Source organism: Mercenaria mercenaria, chromosome 16 (assembly GCF_021730395.1).
Source record: "Mercenaria mercenaria strain notata chromosome 16, MADL_Memer_1, whole genome shotgun sequence".
Lineage (NCBI taxonomy): Eukaryota > Metazoa > Mollusca > Bivalvia > Venerida > Veneridae > Mercenaria > Mercenaria mercenaria.
Genome location: NC_069376.1, coordinates 40,673,291 through 40,691,109, shown reverse-complemented (window position 1 = coordinate 40,691,109; position 17,819 = coordinate 40,673,291). Strand labels below are relative to the sequence as shown.

At 33.0% G+C, this 17,819-nt stretch overlaps 1 long non-coding RNA gene across 1 annotated transcript; it reads left to right on the top strand.

Moving 5' to 3' along the window:
- The first annotated feature begins 1,560 nt into the window (after nucleotides 1-1,560).
- On the top strand, nucleotides 1,561-13,232 carry LOC128549652 (uncharacterized). Its single transcript, XR_008367840.1, has 5 exons — nucleotides 1,561-1,642; nucleotides 7,902-7,940; nucleotides 8,318-8,401; nucleotides 10,251-10,319; nucleotides 10,795-13,232. It is a non-coding gene; the product is annotated as an uncharacterized LOC128549652 (long non-coding RNA).
- Nucleotides 13,233-17,819: the final 4,587 nt, after the last annotated feature.

Sequence of the window (17,819 nt, the reverse complement as noted above, 5' to 3'; positions counted from 1 at the left end):
TACATCTGTCTGATTAGGGAAATTTATTGTTGCGCATATTATAATTTCTTCCGTCATTAGCTGGAGCTTTGTTGTTTGAAGTGCCATTATGCTGCCACTGTGGTGAGTTGTATGGATATTTGGCCCTGGAAAATCTCTTACCGATATATGTGGCATTATATGGTTCTGGATAGCGATTTTGCCGATACATATTTGACGCGGCATTACCTTTGATATTCCGAGTCCCTCGTGTAATGTCCGCATACGATTTGTGTGCCAGTTCAGAAGTACTTGAACTGCTTCTTTCCACCATTTATGATCTTTCCATTGTATAAATTACAATCTACAAACGCGATTTTAAGAAAAGAAAAATAACAATTCTTTATCTGTATATTTAAACCAGAGCTTAATTTAAGACATAACGATTCAGATTTCAGATTTTATTCAAGAACTAGGCCCATATGGGCATCAGCCTTGTTAAGGCAACATTTACATGCACATACATGTATATAAAACAAAACGTATACATGTAAAAAGTACATAGCGGATACTGTATCTTACTGAAGGTATTTAACGGAAGATATATGCATATCTGACGTAAATCAATAATTTCTGACTAGCACCAGATTAACAGATTCACTGAGTAACATATATAACTTTTTGTGTAAATAATGCCAACTTCAGGAGAAGGGTTTCATCACAACTTTGCAACAATCATGAAGATTAATTTATTTTTGCATTTCTTTCAGTGCCATATCCTTTCCTAAATTATTCAAGTTCTTTTCCGGGTAAGTAAATTTGTAACTGGTTAGGCTGCTTTAAAAGATGCATTTTAGATTAATGTAGTTATTTGGTATTGGCTCTAATAATAACGATGAACAATAAAAAAAAACATATGATCGTGCTTTTTTCGAAATAACGTTGACAGTACTTCGCCTTGTGAAAAGTAAGAATACTGTAATATGAAGACATTCTGTTTTTCGGAATGTTCTTGTTCATGTGACAGCAGGATTGTGTCTTTTAAAGCAATTAAAAATTGCTGTCAAAATCTTATAGCGATTGTTATCAGCCATAATAATATTATGTTTGTGAAGTCTTGTTAAAACTCGCATGCCATATTCTTTACTGAAGAAGAATTCGGACTAGAATATATGAGCACAAAAGAAAAAGAAGAAGAATCATTACGCTCAGAAAAAGTTCCAACTAAGACAAAACGTAAGTAAACTTACAACAGATTATGATTGCCCTACTATGGCGTATTTTGTAGACAAAATTTTGCTTGGACCAAATATTTCCTTTACTGTTTCTAATGAAAATGAAATATAACAAAAAAAAAGCACAAAATGGTGCTTTTTCGAAATACCGTGGAAAGTAATTCGCCTTGTGGAAATCAAGATTAATATGAAGGCATTCTATTTTTCTGAATGTGTTTCTCCATGTGACAGTTAATTTGTATCATGTCGGGCAATTTTGCCGCAATAAGCTTGAAGCGGAAAATGCTGAAATAATCATACAGCATTTGTTGTCAGCCAAAATATGAATGTGAAGTCTTGTTAAAACTCGCATACCATTTTCTTTATTAAAGACGACATAGAGGAATATAAAGGCACAAAAGAAGAAGAAGAATCATTACACTCACACAAAGTTCCAACTAAGACTAAACGTAAGTAAATTTACAACTGGTCATGATTGTCCTACTACAGCGTAGATATATTTCAGCTTAGATCAAATGCTGTTTTACTGTTTTCAATAAAAATGACACATAAACAGAAATACATAAGTATGATAGTGCGGTTTCGAAATACCGTTGATAGTAATTTGCCTTGTGAAAAGAAAAACAATAGTATAGTGTGAAGCTTTCATATTTTTCTGAATGTAATTTGAACAATCATTGCAGTATTTTAGTTGATAAGATTAAAGGGAGAAAAATGTTCCCGGTTGTCTTTACAAAATGTTTTCAAGATACAGTCCCTTGCTCTTCATTGTACTTTTGTGAAATTACCTTAAATTTAGAAGTAATTTCTATTATTTTTATTATCAATTTTAAGTGATAATGTTGAATTAGATCCAGGTCCGGGTAGCGAATCTGACTGTAACTGTCTATCTATTTATAGTCAAAACATAAGGAGCATAAGACATAAATTAAGCTACATAAAAAGCAACAGATTCGATTGGATGTTTTATGTTTCACTGAAAGCCATCTAGATGAAAATGTAAGCAATGACAATATTAGCCTAGATTTGTTATCTAACAATATAGATCGTTAAGATGTCACATGTCACTCTGGAGGTTTACTTATGTATATATCTTAATATTATCTCAATACGTAAGCATGAACTTGAAAACATGTTGCAAGAATCGCTATGGGTAGAATTAAAAACTAAACACACGAAATATCTTATTTGTAATTTGTACAGACAATCTCATGCAATCGTAGATTTCTGGATAAAACAAAACAATTGCTTAGAAATAGCTCTTGATATGTGTGATAATTTAATGATAGTAGGAGATATAAATGAGGACCAGCTGAACATCAACAACCACAAATTTAAAGATATTCTTCTAATTAATGATTTACAGAACATAATAAAAGCACCGAATTTCAAACCAGTCATCGACACTAATTGATCCTATTGCTACCTCTAATACTATTGAAGTTTACAACGCTTGTGTTTTTTAACTCCGGCAGAAATCAGTGACCATTTTGGAACTAATGCATACATAAAATACTCTAAATATACCTAAACGAGAGGTTTGGAACTATAATCGCGGTAATTTTGATGAACGTAATAATCTAATTTAAAATACTGACTGGTCATTTTTAAATTCAAATTCGATAGATGTGGCATGTGAATCTTTTACAGACGTTTATATCAAATTAGCTAAACAATGTATTCCGACCTCTTTTGTTGCAATAAGACCATATGATAGACCACGGTATGACTCCGAAATTCGCCGAGCTTCAAGAAAATGCGATCGTCTAAAGAAAAAGGCTATACAGACTACAAATACATCTGATTGGAATTCTTTTAATCGCATTTGAAGCAATTTAAAACACCATGCAAAGGAAATGTTTATAACAATTTAGAATTTTCTTTGGAAGAAACAAAATCGACCGGTCCGAAATTTTATTGGAAAACAGTATAAATGCTGATTAAAAACAATAGTAGTGCTAGTAGTAATAATATACTAACGCTAGTTGTCGAGAAAAATGGAGATGATATTTACTATACCACTGATAACGAAAAGGTAAACTGCTTTTATTTAACGAATATTTTGTCTCTGTGTCAAGAGTTGATGTTTCAATTGCACAATTACCTAATATTATGTTTAAAACAAATTCTACTGTATATGTGGCTCCTTTAACTGAAAGTGAAATTGCTGACATTATATCTTCATTATTACCAAATAAAGTTGTAGGTTCTGATCAAATCAGTCATAGGTTACTTAACGAGACACGTTTAACAGTAAAAAAAAACTGTTGTAAAAGCTCATTGTATCATATTTAACAGATCTGTTCATACATGTATTTATCCTAGTTCCTGGACATTTGCTAACGTAATTCCCCTTTTCAAAAATGGAATAAAAAATAATCAATCGAATTACAGACCTATATTCTTAATAAGCCGTGTTGGAACAGTAATGGAAAGAGTATTTTTTAAAAAATATATATAACCAAATTGATCTATTCACTTCAGTCTGGCTTTCTACCTGGTCACTCAACTGTCTTTCAGTTAGTAGATATTTATCACCTAATATGCGAATCTTTGGAGGAGAGAAAATCAGCTTGCATTGTTTTCTGTGATATATCTAAAGCATTTGATAGAGATTGGCACCGTGGTCTTCTTTTTAAACTTAAGCAATACGGCCTAGATGATACACTACTAAGTTGGTTTGAGAGTTATCTTTTGAATCGCAAACATCCCGTCTTTATTGGTAGTGAAACCTCGGGGGTATTCCCTCTAGCTGCTGGCGTTCCATAGAGCTTGGCCCTTGGACCTCTTCTTTTTTTATTCGATGTAAATGACATAGCTGAAAATCATTTAAGCATTACCGGTTTGTTTGCAGATGACAGCTACTTAACTGTAACTGTAACAGTAACTAAGATGTAAATTATATAGAATCTGTTTTAAACAGAGATCTAATCACAATAAGCCAGTGGTCCAAACAGTGATTAGTTGATTTTAATCCTATCAAAACTGAAGTAATGTTTGTTTCTAATTCACAAGTAAAGCCATGTCTTGATGTTAATGCTATCTTGCTAGATTATGTTGATTGTCATAAACATTTAGGTTTAACTTCATCGTCTGATCTTAAATGGCACGATCATATCAGCCACATAGAAAAGTCAGCATCGAATGTTTTGAGTTCTATGAGATCACTAAAATTCAAGTTAAGAATTGGAGCGGTGGTCTAGTGGTTATGGTGTCGGCCGCTTAATCCAGGGGTCGTAGCTTCCAGCCCCACTGGGGTCGTGACCATGATTTCTCATATGACACCAGTACTGGGTTTTCCAGGAAGCGGACTCGAGAGTGGTTCAAATAAGCTTAAAGCTTTCATCATAAACGAGCTAAAATAAATTAGTATAAACTAAGTTAAGAAGATCTACTCTAAAATAAATTTATATTTCATATATGAGACCTATATTAGAATATGCATCTATCGTATGGGATGGATGTACTGTACAACACCCCCCCCCCCCAAAAAAAAAAAAAACAAAAAAAAAAACAATCCTTAGAAAAATTACAATATGAAGCAGCGCGTATAGTTACAGGATTAACAAACCTTAAAATTTGGTCTGCCTCAATACAAAATCTAGTTCAAGAAAAAGGATGGGTCTCCTTAGAAGACAGACGAAACATGCAAAAAAATACAGTTACTCCTGCCCTTGCCTAACTTTTGGGGAAACGGATCCATTAGGAAAAAATAACATAACAGCAATATCAAAATCATATCCGACATTAAAGTAACTGTATGTATCTTTGTTTTTTCTTCAGTTTCAGTAACGCTTTGGCCTTTTCGTCAGTCTTGCTTGTAATATATGTTAAAATATATATTTGTTTATTTCGTAAAAGTAATTAATTTTATGTAATAAAATGGTTCTTTGGTTCGAATTAAAGTCAATGTTGTTCTTAAAATGCATTCTAGGTGCGCCATAATAGTGTCCTACAAAAGGTAAATAGGCATTTGCACCACAGTGGCACTATTCCCATAGAAGTTCGTCTATATCTCTTTTACAAAGGGTAAAAAGGCATTTGCACCACTGTGACACTATTCCCATAGAATTCGTCTATATCTGTTTGTCATGTTTAGGTTGAAGACACATACAGCTAGACAAGTTGTCTCAGCCATTTGCTTGGTTCATGCCTTGCGACAGACCTGATGACACTCAATCGACGGACTCAGATTGTCAAGAGGCAACATACCTAACTGAAATATTCATAAGATATACTTATCAAGATCAGTCTGCTTTCAAGCTTGACTTTCTATGTCCGTTATATATTATAATGTTTCTATGCTTGAAATATTTACAAAAACGAATAAAGATGTAGATATGTAACGTTTAAGAAACACATGCAATAGGTGTCAAAATATTGTATGTAAAATTCATTTGCTGACACCATGTTTGTAGTTTTTTTTCAATTTTTAACACTTTACACTCTGTGACCAAATACCATTTTTGTAGTGTACGTATATAATTATTACATACAAATGCATGTAAAATATGTTGTTGCGTCACTGGGAGGAAAGATGTTTAAAACATAAAAATGATTATTTTTTGCATTTCTTTCAGTGCTATCTCCTCCTGGATTTCCTCTACCTTTGTTTCCGAGTTAGTGAATTTATAACAGATAATGACTTTAAAATTATTACCATATGCTGTTTCATCCGTCAATTCATTTAAACCTGTTTTCAAACATTTGACTGAACTGCAAATTCACTTTATAATCTATAAACAAAAATTGCGGTAAGTTAAAATACAGTTACCAATTTATCTGTCCAATATATATCATTCCACTTTTAAACGTAATTTAACAGCTCAAATGCGTTTCGTTAGATAATTGGCTTTTCTGTGTATATATCCGTTTTGTTTGGTCCCACATGGTCTTATTCAGACATACTTAATTAGGAATGATAAGTTAATGATTTTAATCATTTTCAATGGCTAAAATATCAACGTTTTCTCTAGATTTAGAAGAGATAATGAAGGCACTATCTTACGTGTATTTATTGTATGTCACATTGGGCAAGTTCACATCGGAGTTCTAGAGAAGAGTAGGCTGTTGTGTAAATGATACTTGCTCCCACCAGTAAAGTAACCGACCAATCAAAAATTGGGCCCTGGAAATATGTAAAACTGTTTTTCCCCTGCACATTGAGCGCTGTGATGAAAAGCAAGGAACCAGTAAACCCTACCTCGCCGTAGAGTTTGCAGATTTCAGCTCTTCAACAGGGAAGGTACGATTGGTGTACTAATTTATACCGTTCAAGTGGATTATCGAGTATAGAGTCGGTCTCTACTCTACCCTAGAGCTTCCATGTGAACTTTTCCAATAACTTTTATGCTTTTTATTTGTATAGATACTTGTAGGAAATTTAATTATTCATTGAGAAGGCAGACGTGAATTCATATAATTTAAAAACGCTCTTCTTTTGTAGTTCAAATACATGTTGTTTCTCACACATTTTAGCCATCGTTATTTATATAGTCAAACTTTATGTATTTTTGTTGCAGTCACAAACTATCTATTGCGTCTGATTTCTGCCATGTCGTGTTGGCGTATTGGCGATGCTAAAACACGACAACATGAAAACACGAAAACTCGAATAAAACCTTATTTTGTCAAGTTTCCATGTCTTCGTATTTTCGTGTTGGCGGGGCGAAAACAGGACACATTCTGTGAGAAAACTCGACATTTAAAGAGCGCCTGAACGACGAAATTATCTGTCGAGTTTTCGTGTTTGTGGGTATGAATATGTTATGCTGGCACCCTTTATTTGTCTTTAATTGATTAAACGGCTGTCTTGCACAATATTTGTAACAGCTCACAGACCACTTCCGAGGGAAAGTGACATCAGAACGAAACATGGTTGCAAGGATTTCATATTTAATTTAAAGGCATCAGGTTTTATGACAGTGATAACAATCATGTAGCAAGCTTCAAAAATTAGCTAATGCCTAACAAATTAGTACAAAAAAGATTTCTACCTCCTTTACCAAACAATCTTTATGCATTATCACATAGTCATACTAACCTAGCAGACGTATAAACATGTTCCGTATATATGTATGTATTACAAAAACATGTAGATATTAATACGTCTCGATCATGTGGATAGAATGTAACGTGTTCTGATTTTGAAAATTAGGTTTTCAAATCTAAACGACGATTGATACAATTTGAAGAGCCTGTAGAGTTAGGGGATCACACCTCTTTTACTGGAAGAAGAAGAGCTGTAACGGGAGATACTTTTATAATTATCGCTGTATACTCTAGTCATTCGCTGTTAACTACGCAGTAAGTGAGCGCTAGATGGGCCATTTTCTTACTTTGCTAAATTGACTATCATCATTCCAGATCTGTTTGCGCGTCTTGAATATGTATAACTGTTTTGCACATGCCAACCTGAAGGCGCCAATACGAAAGTATGAAAACTTGTATTGCTAAGGTCAAACTTGACAAATAAGGTATTTATCGTGTTTTTTGTTGTTTTCATGTGGGCGGAGCGGTCACGACAACACGACCAATGAAGAACGCCAACACGAAATATTCGTACCTGCCAACACAAAATCTCGTCTATTAAAGACGTTGTGTTGGTGTCCTTTAAACGTCGTGTCAAGGTTTTGTGTTTTTGCCTCGCCACTACACTATATATATATATATCAGATAAAGATTAATTTATTTTTGCATTTCTTTCAGTGCTACATCCTTTTCTATATTCTTCAAGTTCTTTCTCGAGTAAGTAAATTTATAACAGGTTAGTTTATTTTATTTTGTTGGGTTTAACGTCGCACCGACACAACTATAGGTCATATGGCGACATTATAACAGGTTAGGTTGCTTTAAAAGATGCATTTTAGATTAATGTCGTTATTTGGTATTGGCTCTAATTATAACGATGAAATAACGTTGAAAGTACTTTGCCTTATGAAAAATAAGAATAATATGAAGACATTCTGTTTTTCGGAATGTTCTTGTTCATGTGACAGCAGGTTTGTGTCATTTTAAAGCAATTAAAAATTGCTGTCAAAATCTTATAGCGATTGTTATCAGCCATAATAATATTATGTTTGTGAAGCCTTGTTAAAACTCGCTTGCCATATTCTTTGTTGAAGAAGAATTCGGACTGGAATATATGAGCACAAAAGAAAAAGAAGAAGAATCATTACGCTCAGAAAATTTTCCAACTAAGACGAAACGTAAGTAAACTAACAACAGATTATGATTGCCCTACTATGGCGTATTTTGTAGACAAAATTTTGCTTGGACCAAATATTGTCTTTACTGTTTTTAATGAAAATGAAACATAAACAAAAAAACAACAACATGAAATAATGCTTTTTCGAAATACCGTGGAAAGTAATTCGCCTTGTGGAAAGCAAGATTAATATGAAGGCATTCTATTTTTCTGAATGTTTTTCTCCATGTGACAGTTAATTTGTATAACTTCAGGCAATTTTGCCGCAATAAGCTTGAAGCGGAAATTGCTAAAATAATCATACAGTAACTGTATTTTTTTTTGCATGTTTCGTCTGTCTTCTAAGGAGACCCATCCTATTTCTTGAACTAGATTTTGTATTGAGGCGGACCAAATTTTAAGGTTTGTTAATCCTGTAACTATACGCGCTGCTTCATATTGTAATTTTTCTAAGGATTGTTTTTTTTTTGTACAATACATCCATCCCATACGATAGATGCATATTCTAATATAGGTCTCATATATGAAATATAAATTTATTTTAGAGTAGATCTTCTTAACTTAGTTTATACTAATTTATTTTAGCTCGTTTATGATGAAAGCTTTAAGCTTATTTGAACCACTCTCGAGTCCGCTACCTGGAAAACCCAGTACTGGTGTCATATGAGAAATCATGATCACGACCCCAGTGGGGCTCGAAGCTACGACCCCTGGATTAAGCGGCCGACACCATAACCACTAGACCACCGCTCCAATTCTTAACTTGAATTTTAGTGATCTCATAGAACTCAAAACTTTCGATGCAGACTTTTCTATGTGGCTGATATGATCGTGCCATTTAAGATCAGACGATGAAGTTAAACCTAAATGTTTATGACAATCAACATAATCTAGCAAGATATCATTAAAATCAAGACATGGCTGGACTTAAGCTTGTGAATTAGAAAAGGGGAGCGGTGGTCTAGTGGTTAAGGTGTCGGCCGCTCAATCCAGGGGTCATGGGTTCGAACCTCACTGTGGGGTCACGACCATGACTTCTCATATGACACCAGTACTGGGTTTTCCAGGAAGCGGACTCGAGAGTGGTTCAAATAAGCTTAAAGCTTTCATCATAAACGAGCTAAAATAAATTAGTATAAACTAAGTTAAGAAGATCTACTCTAAAATAAATTTATATTTCATATTTGAGACCTATATTAGAATATGCATCTATCGTATGGGATGGATGTACTGTACAAAAAACAAAACAAAAAACAATCCTTAGAAAAATTACAATATGAAGCAGCGCGTATAGTTACAGGATTAACAAACCTTAAAATTTGGTCTGCCTCAATACAAAATCTAGTTCAAGAAATAGGATGGGTCTCCTTAGAAGACAGACGAAACATGCAAAAAAAAAATACAGTTACTCCTGCCCTTGCCTAGCTTCTGGGGAAACGGATCCATTAGAAAAAATAACATAACAGCAATATCAACGTCATATCCAACATTAAAGTAACTGTATTTATCTTTGTTTTTTCTTCAGTTTCAGTCACGCTTTGTTCTTTTCGTCAGTCTTGTTTGTAATACGTGTTAAAATATATATTTGTTTATTTCGTAAAAGTAATTAATTTTATGTAAAAGTTAACTTGCAAGGGAAGGGCCGTTTACTAATGTTGGCAGAACTTGTGGCCCAATCCTGTTGCTATATTTTCATTGATTGTTAATGTCTTTCTGTGCTGCAATTATATAAATACATGTATTATATGCAATTAAATACAAAATGTATGTTTAAAATAAACTAACGATTGTTGTCTGCCATAATACGTTTGTAAAGTCTTGTTAAAACTCACATGCCATGTTCTTTATAGAAGACTCCGGATGGGAAAAGGAAGAAGGAAAAACATAACGCTCAGACAAAATTCCAACTAAGACGAAACGTAAGTAAATTTACAACTGTTTATGATTGCCTTACCATGACGCATTTTGTTGACAAAATTCAGCTTAAACCAGTATAATGTCATTCAATTTTGCACTATATATATAAAAAGGGGAGAAATACATAATGTGAGCTGAAATACAAATAGTCGCACTAATGAAGTACAAAAGATGCGGCATTATTTCGACCTTTTGAAAAGTCAATAACCTTGTTTAAAGTAAAATATTACTTAGAAATTAGAAATTAAATTTAACAGTATTTAAATGACATTGTTTTCAGGGAAATAATCAAAACGCTTTAACATTTTTTTTTTGCATTTTGAAAGTGTGACATATTTGCGTTTACGGAGTCGACTGTCTAGAAAAAATGGCTACAGTTATCGAAAAAGCGAAAAAGTAGCTCCATAAGAGGCTCCTAAAGAAGCCATTCAAGGAATCTTTTTTATAAATATCCTCTAACAACATTTTCGATTTCAGGTTGTACCATATGTTAATCATCTTTACAAGACAGATACGGTGGTTGTCATTAGAAATATTTTCAGAAGAAATAACAGTTCAAAGAAGTAAGATTGTTAAAGACATACTAAGCCAGTATAGACATACCAGCAGGAAATATAGCAACATATTAGAGAAAGGTACATGTGAAGGAATTGATAACTTGGATGAATAAAACTGCTGAGCTGGAAAAAACTACAATCTTCTGACAAGTAATTGTACAACCTTTGCAAATGCTGCATTTGATTACGTTACTGAATCTAGGTCATCACTGGATAGGCAGTATTTGCGTATCCAGAAGGAAACGTTTGAAAAAAAAAAATGTAACGCAGTCTACTGAATACATGCGATCTTACTGCGTTTCCGATAGACTGTGTATTTTATCCGCCTTCTGACATCTGGTACCTAACAGAGACCATGAAATGGAACTCTCCGAGCACCTGCATTTTACTCTCTTAATTTATATGATACCTTTTGAGAATGTATGTAAATGACTAACCTCGGCCGGTCATTTTTTTGTAAAACTCTAACACGAGATTTTCAGGTCGCATGTTTAATATCTGAAGGTGACACATAATATAGTTTTTTTTTTTTTTCAAATAGTATTCTAAACAGATACGTAAAACATGATAAAATACATGACAGCATCCCGTCACAATCTTGAGTATCCCGTAGTTCGTTTAAATTGTAAGGAACGCGTTTCAAATGTTGCCTCTACTAATGTAAAACTAAAATAAGCTTCGCCAACGTTTCTGGATATTTAAATAATTGAAGAAAAACATTAAGACGAGAAGACACAGTCGTTTATGGCATTCAACGTGGTCCCAGGAGAATCTAAAGCATGCAGGTCATCTTATAACATTCAATATGGAGGTGAAAACACTGTACATTGTGAAACGTTACTTTCCTTCTTTATGTACTCTGAATAACTTGAGAAAGTACTAAAACGTCACACCTCATTTATAATGCTTTTGGTCAGAATGTAAAGATAGAATAAATCTACACTTGCAGCAACATAATTTAATGACATTCAATTGTAAAGAACATGTACATACACTGTATATGATAAAAAGTTAATACATATTTTTCATAAAGATATATATTAAGTATTCTTGATTTGTGTTATGTTCTGAAGGAAGATCTAAAGTTTAAATTTCTTAAATAAATGGAAGACATCCTTGTAAAAACAACTACGAAGAGAAGTCCGCTGTTTGAAACTGTGTCTTTATATGACACCATATTATTAAAAACTCCATATGTGCATTGTTGCCGACCAAGAAACTCTAAAATTAAAGTATTGAAATCAATAAGTATACGCAATAGAGCTGAATATTTCAGCACATAATAGGTAAACAGTATGAAAGTGGAAATTAATGGCCTATTCTTGTATGTACAGGAAATGCCTACATTTAGTAAGTAAATATTTATTGAAATAACGTTTAAACAAGAAATAGCTTTAAAAAAATACACGACCGCATTAGCCAATGCTCACTTTAAGCTATGAAATGTGCATGCACTTTGCACTTTTACATACGATCAGGTATTTATAAAGCAAAACAAATTGTAGTTTTTAAAGTTTTTTTTTTCATTTTTCTATATATTACATATTTTACAGAACACATATTTTACATAATAATAATCATAATCTAGAAAACTTAGTGCCTAGGGCTGAATAGTGGGGGACCTAATGACCAATTTGAAAACGTCAGTGGATACCAAATGACCAAACTGGGGACGAGTTGACTGGGGGACGGGTTGACTAGGTGACGAGTTGACTGTAAATCGTTTACGGGAGATCATTCCCTATCAGAAGGTTTGTAGTCGAACTCTGCCGCAGTTTCACTTCCGAGGAGATTCAGGTTTATGACGTAAGTTATTTGCAACGGATTATACTATCTAACAATAAAGCTCAGTGCACCTGCACACCTAAGAAAACACTATCTATTCCATTCGAAACTCGAGGAATTTTTCATCCACCAATCAAAATGTCCAGTTTTTATCAGCCGTTAAATGACCTTCAACTCATATATTTACAGGAAGTAAAGTTGAATTCAATACCTGCCTTTGGCCTTTGGCCGGAAAAATCTCTTTGTCATCGTAAGTTTTCGTTTTTATTTGTAATAGGTGTTGTATATTTATAAACAGATGTGTAAATGTCTTAACAACCTAATGATATCTCGTTTATCAAGGGACGCTCGTTATTTTTTATTTACACTTTACTTAATAAGCGTCTGTGCATTGACACGTGATTTCTCGAGAAACGTTCTGTTTTGAATTTATTTTATATCGTTTTCCTTTGGTCTCCATGTAACATCTTGAAAACGTTAGTCATGTTAGATTCAAAGCAATATACATGTAGTGTAAATACCACAACCGTGTAGTTGCAAATGTTGAACTTAAAATGATGTCGGGTAAAAACATTACATCTTTTGCGTCTTTATTATCAGTAAAAGGTCCAATATTGTTTTACATATTATTGCTTAATACAAGCAATTTTTGATTTATTGAAGGTATAGATCCACTGCTATAAAGTGTCCCAACCTCGATTCATTAAACAATCTACAGCTTCTATACACTTATAACTCTGTTTATCGAATTCCAATGGATCGAGATAACAGTAATTTGACTTAAAATGATACTATATCTACATGTTTTTGAGACGGGTCTTAAAATGTCTTTGAGATAGCCGGAATTCTGAGATAAACGATTTCGAGAGTTTCTATTGTAATTGATACATATGCAATGCAAATTTTTAGAAATTTATTTTCCTTTAGTTAATGTATAATAATAATAATAATAATAATATTTTTTTTATTATTATTATTAATTATAATAATAACTATAAATTCATGTTTTGTATAAAACATTGGAATAGACATGGGTGAACTAAAGTCCAATGTTTTATAGAATGGTCAATGTGAAATAAATCTGGCAAATTATCATCTGATTCATCAGCACATCGAACAACTTTTAGTAAATTGTTACTTGAATTCAGTTTGAAAAAAAAAATTGACAAAAAGTGAATACTTCTAAGATCTTTGAACAAGGTAATATAACAAGAACTTACAGAATTTAAAGTGACATTATGCGCATCATACTGCACATTGTGTGTTTTAGTGAATGTTTTATAAAACCAATTTATGGTTGCTATGCATTTAAATGTGTCAAATTATTGAGAATGTCGAATTAGTATTTGAAGTTGATTCTTTAGAAATAAAGAAATCGGACTAATACATTTAAAATAATAGTTCTTTTCTTCAATCTTCTACGCAATTTTCTCCCTTTCTTATAGGTAGAAATTTCTGAATTCGAAGGCAAGCAACTCCTGCATGTAGTTTGACCTTTCTTAAAAAGACTGCCCCAGTCAAAATAAGGAAAGTCATGTTTGGAAAGTTATTATTTTGTATTGGTAACAGGAAGAGTTTGGTGTATTCGGTTAAAAGCTATAATTTCCTCCACCCTTTTTAAACAGACATCTATTTCACCTGGATTTTTACTTGAAAAAATGCGTATAATTCCACTTTAACGAAAGTGTTTTGTTTAAAATAAAAAGTAGCATAGTCAGATGTGTAGGATATTCCTAAAGTTGTTTATAAGTATGAAACAATTAATTCAAGTAACTTTTGTAAGAACAACAAACTTATAAAAAAACAAAATGATGAATGTTGCATTCATAAAATTTTACTTTATTCCCAAAGTTGCGTATAAACATGGAAAAATCTTTATTGAATAGATATGTATCACATATATTATCGTGAATATATAAACTTGACATGTTAAAAAAGTTAGCCTACATCTTATATCAAGTTAACAACCACTAGCTGTTTGACTTTCTGATTAATTTATGACCTGAACATTGGATCTAACTGGGTTCTACTATACAAACGAGACCCGCTGCCAATATCAATGCTTATAATTCATTTTTTTACCCCGTATTGTGTTGCCATAATGTTTACAGGGGCGTGACGATTTCGTACAATACGACACTGGTTGGTAATGGTGATGGTAGCTTGGTTCTGCCGTTTACTGTGTTTGCTTGTTGACAATAAATCAAAATCTTTATGGGTTCTATAAAACATTAATTTACTGAATTTGAGATTGATGTGAGAATAATACTGCTGATTCATCTATAAGTCCATAATATTAATTTCGTTTATTTCAGTCTCATCCAATACATTAAAACTATACAAATATAGATTTTAAAAACATATAGTACATAGTATTGGCCATTCTTGAAATAGAATTATCAGAGACTTTTTAACAATATAGCCTATAAATGAGAAAAACCAGAATCATGTCGCTATGACAGACCCAGTCAATGATACTGCCTGTAACAATAGCAAACGGCAATATATCCTGATCAAACCACACAGACATACAATTCTATCTGGATCAATACAAGTGTTAAGCGTCACAAAGCTGGCACTCATGATGCTATTAATTTGTTATGACATTATATAGACATTAGCTACAAACAATTATTTATACAACATCATCTTTAAAATTAGCTTACCATTGCTAACCTTTTTTTATTAAAAATCTGCAATAAAAACACACGACTTAATAAGATACTGAAAACGATAAATCATGGCACTAGCGCATGTAATAAAAAAATCTTAAAAGAGCAACTAACCTCCATGATCAGATCATGAAGAGACTGGTTAGCAATGATAATCCGTCATAAAAAGTATCTTTAGGTTACACGTGTAGTAATAAAAGGGGCTAAGAGGGCCTAAGTCGTCTCCCTGAGAAAATCGCAAGGTAATTCCGTATATAAGAAAATATGGAAGCATAGAACGCAACCAAGTAACAAAATAGCAGCATTGGTTTCACTGAGTCTGTTCATGAGAGGTAGTGAAATGTGCTACAACCCTTACGCCACCCCCCACCCCCGCCCGCTCCCCCAAGCACCGGCTTTAGCGGAATTCTATTACAGTAAAGTTGAATGTTCTCCATGTTCCAGAATTACCAGAAAATATAGGAGCACTGAGTCAATGTGTGGAGTACGATTTATTTGATGAAAATATCACAATACTTCTAAGTAAAAAGCAACAAATAGCTCAGGAGTCTTTCTTGATGTTGAAGTATTGTTAGGAGAGTAACATCACTCAGCGTAACTTTTGCTGAGAAACCTGCTAACATACAAAACTTACATATAGTATATAAGACAAGTTCAAAGGACCATATTTTCGCTAGTGTTGTGAAAACTAGCATGTGAGTTCTTTCATGGTGACAAAGCAGTAGAATTTTAAATAAGTGAAAAAAAGGTATTCCAGTTCTTGCATAGCAATTTACTGACATTAATATATTTCACAAAATGTCTTATTAAAAATAGGCGAAGTGCTCAATTGTAAATTTGATCTATGAGATTTTCTAACTGCGCCAAACTCTTAACACTAGTTTGCGATTTGAGGGAAACCTTCTTATATGCGAAACGTTTGCTGAAGATGAAAGTTGTCAGCAACGCCGACGAAAGAATGACACCAATAATAAAAAAAAATAAAAGAACAAATCAGTTTTGTTTGCAAACCATACCCAGCGAGACTAATTTTGCAACAAAGTGGTAACTATTCATAATAAGTTATATACATGTACAACAATCACATATGTGATAAATAGAGAATAACAGGCTACTGTCTTTTGATATAAATGTTATCAGGTCGAGGCTGACATTGGCTGGAAACTGAGCCCCCTTCCGCCCATATGCAGGGCCTGATAACACTGATATCAAAACACAATAATCTGTTATTCTATATATCATGTAACTCATGTAACCTACCTATCATATCCTTAACTTATTTCGCAAAATATTGATTTCTGAAGCAAAAATAAATAAATTCAAACTTCACGGATTTGAAAATTCATCCGTTCCTGAAAAATCTGAACGGAACAATACGGCAGCAAACTTGAATTCAACTGAGAGATTTTTTATTTACTTTCTGATATACCTATGAACAATAAAAATAAATTCCTACCTGCGCAAAAAATAAAACTCACTTTCTTGAATAAATCAGAACATGTTTTGTACCCACATTTTTTAAACATTTGACTCAGACAGCTACATGTCCCAAGCGCTCCAGGCTCAGTAAGAAATACTTTAATCTCTAAAATTACACTGTTCAAAGAATGATTATGAACATTAACCCTTTTGCATCTACTTAATCAAAAATAAATGCCTTAAATTAGATATGGTTCTAAAAATACAGTAAGTATATTGTCTCATGTGTATAAAAATTTCCAAGAATCGATCTGGTAAAGGTTACATTCTACCAATTCAATTCCTTATTTATTTCATATTAATAACAAAACATTCAGACCTCATTTTCAGCACTTTAGAGCATTTCAATGATATGAAAACCATATATGGTCATTTAGTATAACATGTCTTCTTATCAAAAATAGGGTCATTTAGTATAACATGTCTTCTTATCAAAAATAGAAAAATATTGACATGTTATGTTGAATATAAGAAAAATAATCTGTTCTGAGAAACATCACCCTCTAAAAATGCCCCCATGAAAACAGCCGTTTAGCAGTTACGCGTAGGTAGACATTTTTCGCAAAGAATAAAACTTATTCCAAGAAATTTACAATGAAAATGGTCTAGATCTATTCTCAATACTATAAGCAATAAACATAAGCCAAAAATTTAACTGTCACCTCCTCATGTCACTCATTATACCAGATTTCATCCATAGCATGGAACTACATTTTGGACTACTTCACATGTAACACTGAGTAGTCACTTCCGGTTTGGTGTAATCCGTCCTAAACATAAGGATGTTATGACTTACGTTATACAATGACGTCATTAGGTACTATAGTCTGTGCGATAAAATGGAGACGGACAGAGGTACGGCAATTCTGGGATTATAGAATCATTTAGAAAATCGTCAAGCTTTATCATTGTTTCTAAAACACATAAGAGTAGAAAAAGCACAGGTCACCTCACTCGTTTTTATCTTATAGGCCATTTTCTTCCCCCACTGTTAAACATTTCTGAAATT